The sequence below is a fragment of the Cupressus sempervirens genome, chromosome 10, assembly GCF_028749045.1.
Source record: "Cupressus sempervirens isolate cs-2001-9-10 chromosome 10, ASM2874904v1, whole genome shotgun sequence".
Classification (NCBI taxonomy): Eukaryota; Viridiplantae; Streptophyta; class Pinopsida; order Cupressales; family Cupressaceae; genus Cupressus; species Cupressus sempervirens.
Genome location: NC_143127.1, coordinates 4,108,241 through 4,117,500, shown reverse-complemented (window position 1 = coordinate 4,117,500; position 9,260 = coordinate 4,108,241).

The following is a 9,260-nucleotide window of genomic DNA, read 5'->3' as shown; positions in this document are numbered from 1 at the left end:
GCCATAAACTAGTTGAAAGGGTGTAGCCCCTGTAGGAGTGCATGTAGTAGTCTTGTAAGTCCATAGCGTTGGATTGATTTGAAAATTTCAATCCCTTCCTGATCTGTGAACTATTCTATGTAGGATTTTCAACAGTATTTTATTTGAAGCCTCGGCTTGGTTGTTCCCTTGAGGGTGGTATATAAAGGACCAATGTTGCTTAATCTTGTACTTCTTGCATAATTGCTTGAGGTCCTGATTTCTGAATTGTCCTCCATTATCCATGACAATAGAGGATGGAATACCAAAGTGATAGATGATATGGTTGAGTATGAACAAGGAAACATGTTTTCCAATAGAAACAGATAATGGAAAAACTTCAACTCATTTTGTGAAGTAGTCAGTTGTTGTGATGATAAACTTATGTCCACTAGATGAGTTGGGTAAATTTTACCAACAAAATCAAAGGCCCATTACTAAAAAAAGAAAATATGTAATAGAAGGAATAAGTTCATGCCCAAGACCATGAATCAGGTTGCCACATAACTAACACTTCTTGTATGATTTGGCATACCAGATAGTATCAGCCTGAATAGTCGACCAATAGTAACCTGCCCTAAGCAAAATTTCAGCAAGTCCAAGGCCATTAGAGTGTACCCTAAAAATATTGTCATGGACTTCGGCTAATGCCTTTTCAAACTCTTCTATATCTAGGTACCTAAGAATTGTTCTATCTAGACCATTCCTATACAAGTCACGAGAGACAAGGGTATAATGTGAGGCATTGCGAATGAGTTGGTATTTTATTGCACATGAGATTTTGAGGAATAATTTGGTTGTGTAGGTAGTAAAAGATGGAGGAATAGCGAGAAGATTCATGGCCAACAACAGTGCAGATTACGTAGTTGTCAGGGGAGTCATAGGTTTAGTGTCGTAATTCTTTCACTAGGAACTCAAAGAGAGACTCGTGTTCTTGTAGTTCTAATATAGATGCTAAAGTGGCCATAGCATTTGCAACCTTGTTTTCAATCATAGGAATTTTTTGGAATGTTACAACTATGAAATAATTCCTTAGGGCATCAATCAACTTCTTATAAGGTACTAATTTGTCATCCTTAGTTTGGTAGTCATTGTTGACTTGATTAATAACAAGTTGGGAGTCCCCATAGATGTGCAATTTTGTGATTCTCCATTCAAGAGCCATTTATATCCCACTAGTCAAAGTCTCATACTTAGCTATGTTGTTAGTGCATGGAAACAATAGTTTATAAGACTTTGAGATTGTGTAGTTGTGAGGTGTAACAAATAAAATCCCTACACCAGCTCCATTTTGAGTGTGCGAGCCATCAAACCACATCTTTCATGTCCTCTCAGTGACGTACGTAATAGAGGCATTTGGAAAATCAATATGCATTGGAGCATTGTCTATAATTGGAAATTCAACCAATTGATCGACAATTGCTTGTCCTTTAATAACTTTACTTTCAACATACTAAATATCAAATTCGAAAAGAATCATCTATTTGGAAGTTGACTTGTAAGTGCAGCTTTACTTAAGAGGTATTTTAAAGGATCTATTTTTGCAACCAATTGTGTAGTGTATGCAATAATATAATGTTTGAGTTTTTGGGAAGTAAACACTACTACTAGGCAAGCCTTTTCAATATTGGTATAATTGAGCTCATAGGCTACCAAGGTATGGCTAATATAATAAATGGCTCTTTCTTTCCCATTTTCATCTTGTTGTACCAACAAAGCCCCTAATGAATATTTTTTAGTTGAGATATAGAGGATCAAAGGTTTCCCTTGAATCAAAGGCATGAGAATATGAGGATTTTTTAGATATTCCTTGATTTGAGTCAAGATTTTCTCACATTCTTCATTCAATGTACAGGAAACCCTTATGTAGAATCTTGTTAAAGGGTTATGGCCTATCAACAAGTTGAGAGATGAACCTCCAGATTGACTGAAGGCATCCTTACAAACTACTTAGTTGGCTAATGTTTCTAGGAGGTGACATGTCCATGATAGCATGTACCTTTTTGGGTTCTATCTCTATGCCCTTAGGCAAGATGATATACCCTAGCAATTTTCCTAATGTAATGCCAAAAGCACATTTCTTTGGATTTAGCCTAAGTTGGAATTATTCCATACAGTTCAATATCAAATTCAAGTCTAATAGGTGAGTTCCTCTTTGTTTAGATTTGACCAAAGTGTCAACAACATAATCGTCCATGTTTTTGTGCATCATGTCATGAAAGATATTGGTAATGGCCCTTTGATAGGTAGCACCAACATTTTAAAGCCCAAATGGCATTACATTCCAGTAGAAGGCTCCCCATGCACAAGTAAAAGTTATTTTCTCCTGGTCTTCTGGAGCTATCTTAATTTGATTGTACCTAGAGAAACCATCCATTAAGGAGTACATTTCATAACTCATAGTCATGTCCATTATCATGTCAATGTTAGGTAGCGGGAAGTCACCCTTTGGGCATGCTTTATTAAGATCCCTAAAATCAGTACATGCACGAATGAATTTGTCATGTTTTGATTTAGGCATAATATTGGAGATCCATTCCACGTAGTCAATAGCTCGAATGAAGTTGGCACTTAATAGTTTCTCAAGCTCAGCTTTAACTAACAATGCCACATAAGGGTGCATTTTTCTTAGCTTTTGTTCGACTAGTTTGATGCCAAGAGCTATGGAGAGATTGTGCATGATTAGTTTTGTATATAATCCAAGCATATCAGCATAAGTCCATGCAAAATAGATTTTATTTTCCTTAAAGAACTCTATAAATTGTTCTTTCTTTTCTATTAATAGGGATTGAGCCACATGTATTATCTTAGGAGACTCCTCGGCACCTAGATTGATTGGTTGTGTTTGTTCAATCAAAACTAACAACCTATCTTGAAGATAGCTTGGGAGACTACCAAGCACCTCAAAGAGGTTTTCACTTTTCGATACATCTTTAGTTTGACTATTTTGAGCTTTAGATACCGCCACAAAGTGGTTTTCGCCATCCAAACACTTGCTTTTCATTTTTCTCTTTATTTTTTGATTGAGGTACTTTATATTTGTCTATGTCATATTAGTCTCTAGTTCATTGGTGGAAGACACCATGAGTTTAATAGCATTTAGATAGCAGGCAATCCCATAGTCATTTTGGAAAGATGGTAGCTCTAGCCTTTGATATTGAATAGACCAATCTATGAGATCAAGGTGTATGAGTAAGAGGGAAGTGGAAGCTTTTAGATTGTTGACATGGAAGGAATTATCTCTGGTGACAAGAGAAGTTGAGCCTATAGAGATAGGTCCAAAGGGATCTAAATCAAGAGAAGGCCTAGAGGGATCAACGTGATCCACTAAAGCAAATTACAAGCCAAACTCATCAGACCCTAGACTAGACTCATCAATTACATTGGGTTGGGTGACATATGTATGTATGACATCCACTCGTAATTCACAAGAGACATCTTAAATAGATTCACATTCATATTCACCAGAATTGGCACTCTGATTTGGGGCTAGCAATTAAGCAATATTTTATCTTATTCTACTTTTGTTAGGATCTTCATTATTAGATTCATCATATTCGTGTTGTCTAGATGTAGAAGCTTCAACATCATTATTGGTGATCATTGGTTCTTCTTCACAAAGAAGGAAAGTAGGGAGCATGAAGGCTTCTTCTTGTGTAGTGGAGGTAGCAAAGTGTGGACATCATCTTCTAATTCACTAGTCATAGGGCCCTTCTATCGAACCTTGGTAATTCATCATCTACCCCAAAGCCTAGACCAACAATATCTTTGATTTTTTGTCCCTTAGTATGACTTAGGGGTTCTACAAGAGCCTTTTTGTCACCATTCAAGGATCCTTGGCCATGATAGCTCATGTTTTTCAAGAACTTATAGCCTTTTCCACAGCGTTTGGGAGAAATAGGGGTAGTAACAATAACTTCCTCAACATCTTCTTCTTCTCTATAGATCTAATCTCTTATAGCTTGGTCTTGCTTCTTTGCTTCTAAAGGGATGGATGACTAGATAAAGGTCCCAAAGGCAGTCATGGCAGAAGCCAAGGGCTTCATTTTCTCAGAAGGTTTCCCATAAGATCTTGGAGAAACTAACAATGCAATAATAGAATCTAAAGTGTATTCTCCCATACCAAGGCTCATCATTTTTAGTTTTTGTTCACATGCCTTAAGGGATTTTTTGAGCTCACAAGAAGAGAAATTATGTGGGACTAGAGTTTCTGGAGCAATGATCATGTTAATGGACATGGAGTTGTCCCTTGGAATAATGATCTATGCACCATTGAATGTAAATTTTATATATTGATGGTATGTTGATGGCACAACTTGCATTTCATGGATCCATGGTCTTCCTAGCAATAGATTATATGCCAACAAGATGTCTAGGACTTTAAAGACCACATCTTTCTCTATAGGACCCACACACATAGATAGCACATTAGGCCTTTTAAAGATCATTCAACTTCATTATATGCCTTGATAGTGATTTTTTTGTCTAAGACCAATAGCAAATTCAGACAGGTAGAGTTGTTGAATTACATTGAAAGAAATAAAATTTAGCCCAACACCATTGTCTATCAAGACTCGGCGAACTCGAGTGCGAAAGATTTGGGCTTTAATGTGGAGAGATAGATTGTGTGGATGACTAAGGGAATTGTCATCTTCTTTGAAGAAAGTGAGATAGTTAGGTGAGGAGATGTGGTTGACCATAGCTTGGAACTTCTCGGCATCAATATCTTTGGGAACATTGGTTGTTCATAAAGCCTTTTCAAGGATCTCCTTGTGCAAAGGAGACAATTCTAGCAACTCAAAGATGGAAATCTATATAGGGTTTCATTGCAACTGACTAACAAGATCGTAACTAGATATGGATGGAGGAACCACCTATTTGGAGGAAGAGGCATTCTTAAGATCATTTTATACTTTGAGGACAACCTTAGATTTCCCCCTAGGGGTAGTGTTTAGTGTCTCAACATACAAGGAGGAAGATTTTTCCACCTTAATAGTTACCTTAGGCCTAGTGTCTCTATAGTTTTATTGAGAGTTGCATATTTTCAAGACTATTTTAGGATTTTCATCATTGATATCATAATTTGGTTCCTTGTCAAATTTAGGACCCATCATGTAGATATGTTCAACGAGTTCCAACATGTTGATGACATTGTCATTAGTAGTGTAAGTATAGTTGATCTTAGCATCATGGTTCTTCTTGTTAACATGAGACGACTCCCCATTTTCATACTCGGATAATGGTTGCTTAAAGGCTATGTGATCAAAATTCTTAACTAAACCATCTATAACAACCTTTCCTCCATCAATGAGGTCTTGGATGACATCCTTAAGCTTGAAATAATTTTCAATGTTGTGTCCCTTACTCCTATTATAGTTGCAAAAGTGGTCATCTCACCACTGAGTAGGCTTAATGGGTGGGTCATAGGGTCGGGAGTTATCAGGTAGCATGATAAGCCTATTGGCAAGCAAGATCTTTAGGACTACCTCATATGATTCTACCATCAGTGTGTAGACACATTTTGGTTTATAAGACTTCTTAGTTTTGTCAAAGGGTTGAGATTTTGAAGTCTCTTGTCGTTTGGCAATATAAATAGCATTAAACAAATGAAAGGTTAGCTCTTTTGTCTTAGAAGTGTCTACAACTCCATCATTGATGACGTATTTGTTCATGTTCCAAGGTTTTTTTTTGTACTTTCCATTTCCATTGCCATTGCCATTCTTTTCTTTTTTTAGCATGATGTAACCCTTCTTGATGGCAACATCCCCAATACGGTAAGCACTCTCAATCATGTCATTAAAGGATGTAAACAATTGTTTTCTAAGGTCATAGTATAGTTTTGGTACAAGTGTGTTGAGAAAGATGTCAATTTTCTCAGCTTTAGGAATTTGTCGAGGGTACCTTGAGTGTAAGGGTCTCCAACGTTGGAGGTATGTAGTAAAGGGCTTGCCTTATTTTTGTTTGATAGTACACAAGTCCAGCATAGTGATAGGATGTTGAATATTGTAAGAATATTTTTGAATGAATCATTGTGCATGATCATCAAATGACTTGAGGGGGATGACAATTTTTTGAACCATTCCATAGCATGTCCCCTTAAGCTCCTAGGAAATAACCTCATGAGATAGGTGTTTGTGTGCATAAAATCCATGCTAAGAGCATAGAAGTGTCATACATGATCATGGGGATCACCATATCCAATCATATTTATCATATTTGGAAACCTCTATTTCCCTAGGAAATGGAACCATGTAGAGACTTCTATCGAATGGAAGAGCACACATAGATTCAACAAAAGAAGTCTTAGGTTGTTCTTTGGATACTTGTGATTGAGAAACTTGGTTTTTGAGCTCTTGCATCTCTTTCCTCGAGCTTTCATCCTCAGTGGATTCTCTCTTTTGAATGATCCTTTGCACATCAAAGTCGTGAGGGAGAACTTATATCCCTTGGAAGTCATATATTAGAAATATTGTTCATTGTTTTGTTCTAAGACTTTTAGCATCAGCCTTTGGACAACTTCATCTTGTTGGAATTTCATAAGGTACTCACTAGATGATGTGAGTGTGAGTGTCTAGGTGACGATGGACATGCTTTTGTGTGTATTCTTAGAGACCTAGGTAGTGTGTTGTTTCCACCATTGCCACCTATAGGGTGACTCTTGAAAGGATTGCTATAGTAACCATGTGCATGTCTATTCTCAGTGTTATGTGTATGAGCATTAATCTCAGCTTGATGATAAGATCTCTCCCTAGTGGTCATGAGTATAGCGTCTTGCAGTCTTTCTTTTTCTAAGTGCGCTTGTTCTTCTTTTTGTGAAAAGAGTTACTCTAGGTAGCAATTCCTCTCTTCAGGATGCATGGTGAGTGAAACATTGTATTCAGCCCGAGGAGTATTAAAGGGAGTATCGAAAGGTTTCTCAAAGCTATAGAGTGCATTGTTCCAAGTGTTGTCCTCTTTTGCCTTATTAGAGACAGGTTCTTCCTTGCAAGGTTGTCTACGAGGATGCCTAGTTGGACTTGAAAATTGTTCAAAGGTGAATGAAGGACAACTTCCTAGACCAACTTGGAGCTTAGTTGCAACCAACATGTAAGGATATGTCTTTGTCTAATGAGATGAGATAAAGAGTTTTTGGATTCAAAGTTTATATGGTCAAAATGATAACTTGTCAAAGATTAAATAAGTGAGTGGCTTGTCTAGAGTGCTCAAGAATTTACAACACTAATGATTCAAGCCAAGAAGTGAAGCAAGAAGCTCGATAGAAAATAGCTAGAATAACAAGGTAACCAAATTTCAACAAGTGATCATTAGTGAATTTTTAGCTCAAATCTAACAAATTAGATCCATCCTTTCAACTTATAACAACACCAAACATGAAGATTTTGAACTATACTGAAATAGGACACAATGAAGACACCCCTAAATAAGCTATGATGCAATTTTGACTCAATTTTGCAAGCAACAAAGGTTGGGCAATACTTCTCATTAAACTAGGAGATATAGGATCAACAGTAATTATCTTACGATAAAATTTTCTATAGTCATGCGATAGTTTTCATAAAGTAGTGTAATAGACCTAATAAGTAGAGTGTGATTTCATTTTAAACTATCATGTAATGCTTTCTCGGGTGTGAAGTATTGCACAATATTTCCCAGGAGGTCGTGCGATAAAGGGCTAGTAAATTGTGTAAAATGCAACTTAAAGCTTAAAAGACCTATGTTTTAGTTTGATTTCTTGCACATCTCATACTAGAATACAGTATTGATAACACACAACTTCAGTTTGTAGCAAAAAACACCATGGTTTGAAACTAGTAAGGGAAATGAACATGTCTCAAATAGTTGGAGAAGGGACAAAGAAAACTTGCCAACACGAGCAATTGGGATATTAAAAGAAAAATCCTATGAAAGTTAACACCATGCTTGATGTTTGAGAATGTTTACACAAGCCTTTTCACATTCAAAGACACATTCCAAGAAGAACTACCAAAGGTCATGGTTCATTATTCAACACCTTGGCCCACACTAAATGCCCCTTTGCTTCACACAAAGTGGTTTCCCACAATATATATTGGCTTTGTCATGGAGGCACTATTGGCACAACTAAGGCGACACAAATGGTGAGTGTAAAATCTTGGGGTGATCTAGGTAGTCCACTAGGATCGATCCTTGCACCAAGATATTAAGCAGATAAATAAGGTGCTTCTATCCCTATGATGTTTAGAAAAGGTCTCATTCACAACACTCCTCTTGCACCTATGAGTAGGACACCCTACCTTGCGGTAGGTAAAGGACCTCACGGCCACAAGAGTACCTTAAGAATTCTTTCTTAGTATTTTCCTTACGGTCCCAACCCCACAAGTACTTCTACTAAGAAAAGACAAGTGCTACACCCCCCAAGGATTTGGCCTTTGTCAAAGGGTTTGTGATTATAGTGGGTCGGATTAGCAAGGTTTTGCTTATTCCCACTTTGGGTCATTCCTATTGGTATCTTTCCACCAATAGTAGGCCCTTTAAAGGTAATATCTCTGTAGGAGATAGCAACAAAATGGATCCACTCTTGGAGGTCAAAATTTTCGATTCACCCAAAGGGTGAACTCTCCTATCCCAATCACTTCCCCCAAACACACCAAGAAACTTAATTAAAACTGCTAAAAAATAGAGAATACCACCCAATTTCGAGATCTAAGGGTGGGCCAAGATTTTTGATTCACCTCAAGGGTGAAGAGTATACTTTCCTACCACCAAAAGACCCTACTCGCAAGTTTTATGTGCCTACAAAAATGAACAACTAGTATATTATCGCACATAAAATGAAATAATCAACAAGCACACTTGGTTATTTATTTTTGCTTTTTAGGTAGCTTTGCAAACAAGAGTTAGTAGCCTTTTAGCATAAGGTCTTTGACATGCATTCCTTTATAGCAATTTGTAAGCAATTTTAGGGCAACCCTACAAAATAAATGTGTTAGTCCATCAAAGGGTTAGTCCAAAAATGAGATAAAACCTATAGAAGACCTTTGTTAGATAGTGAATAAACCTGAGAAATCCAAAAACAAAATGCTAAAGACTCAAAAATTGATCAAATAGCCCAAACAATAGTCAGTTCTGGACAGGACGATATTTTTTGTTGATATAGTATTGTACGATACTTTAAAGTATACAGAAGCAATATTATTCCTTTGTGTGATACTCTTCACAACACCCGTGCAATAGACTTTACAATACTGGTGTGACAACTTCTG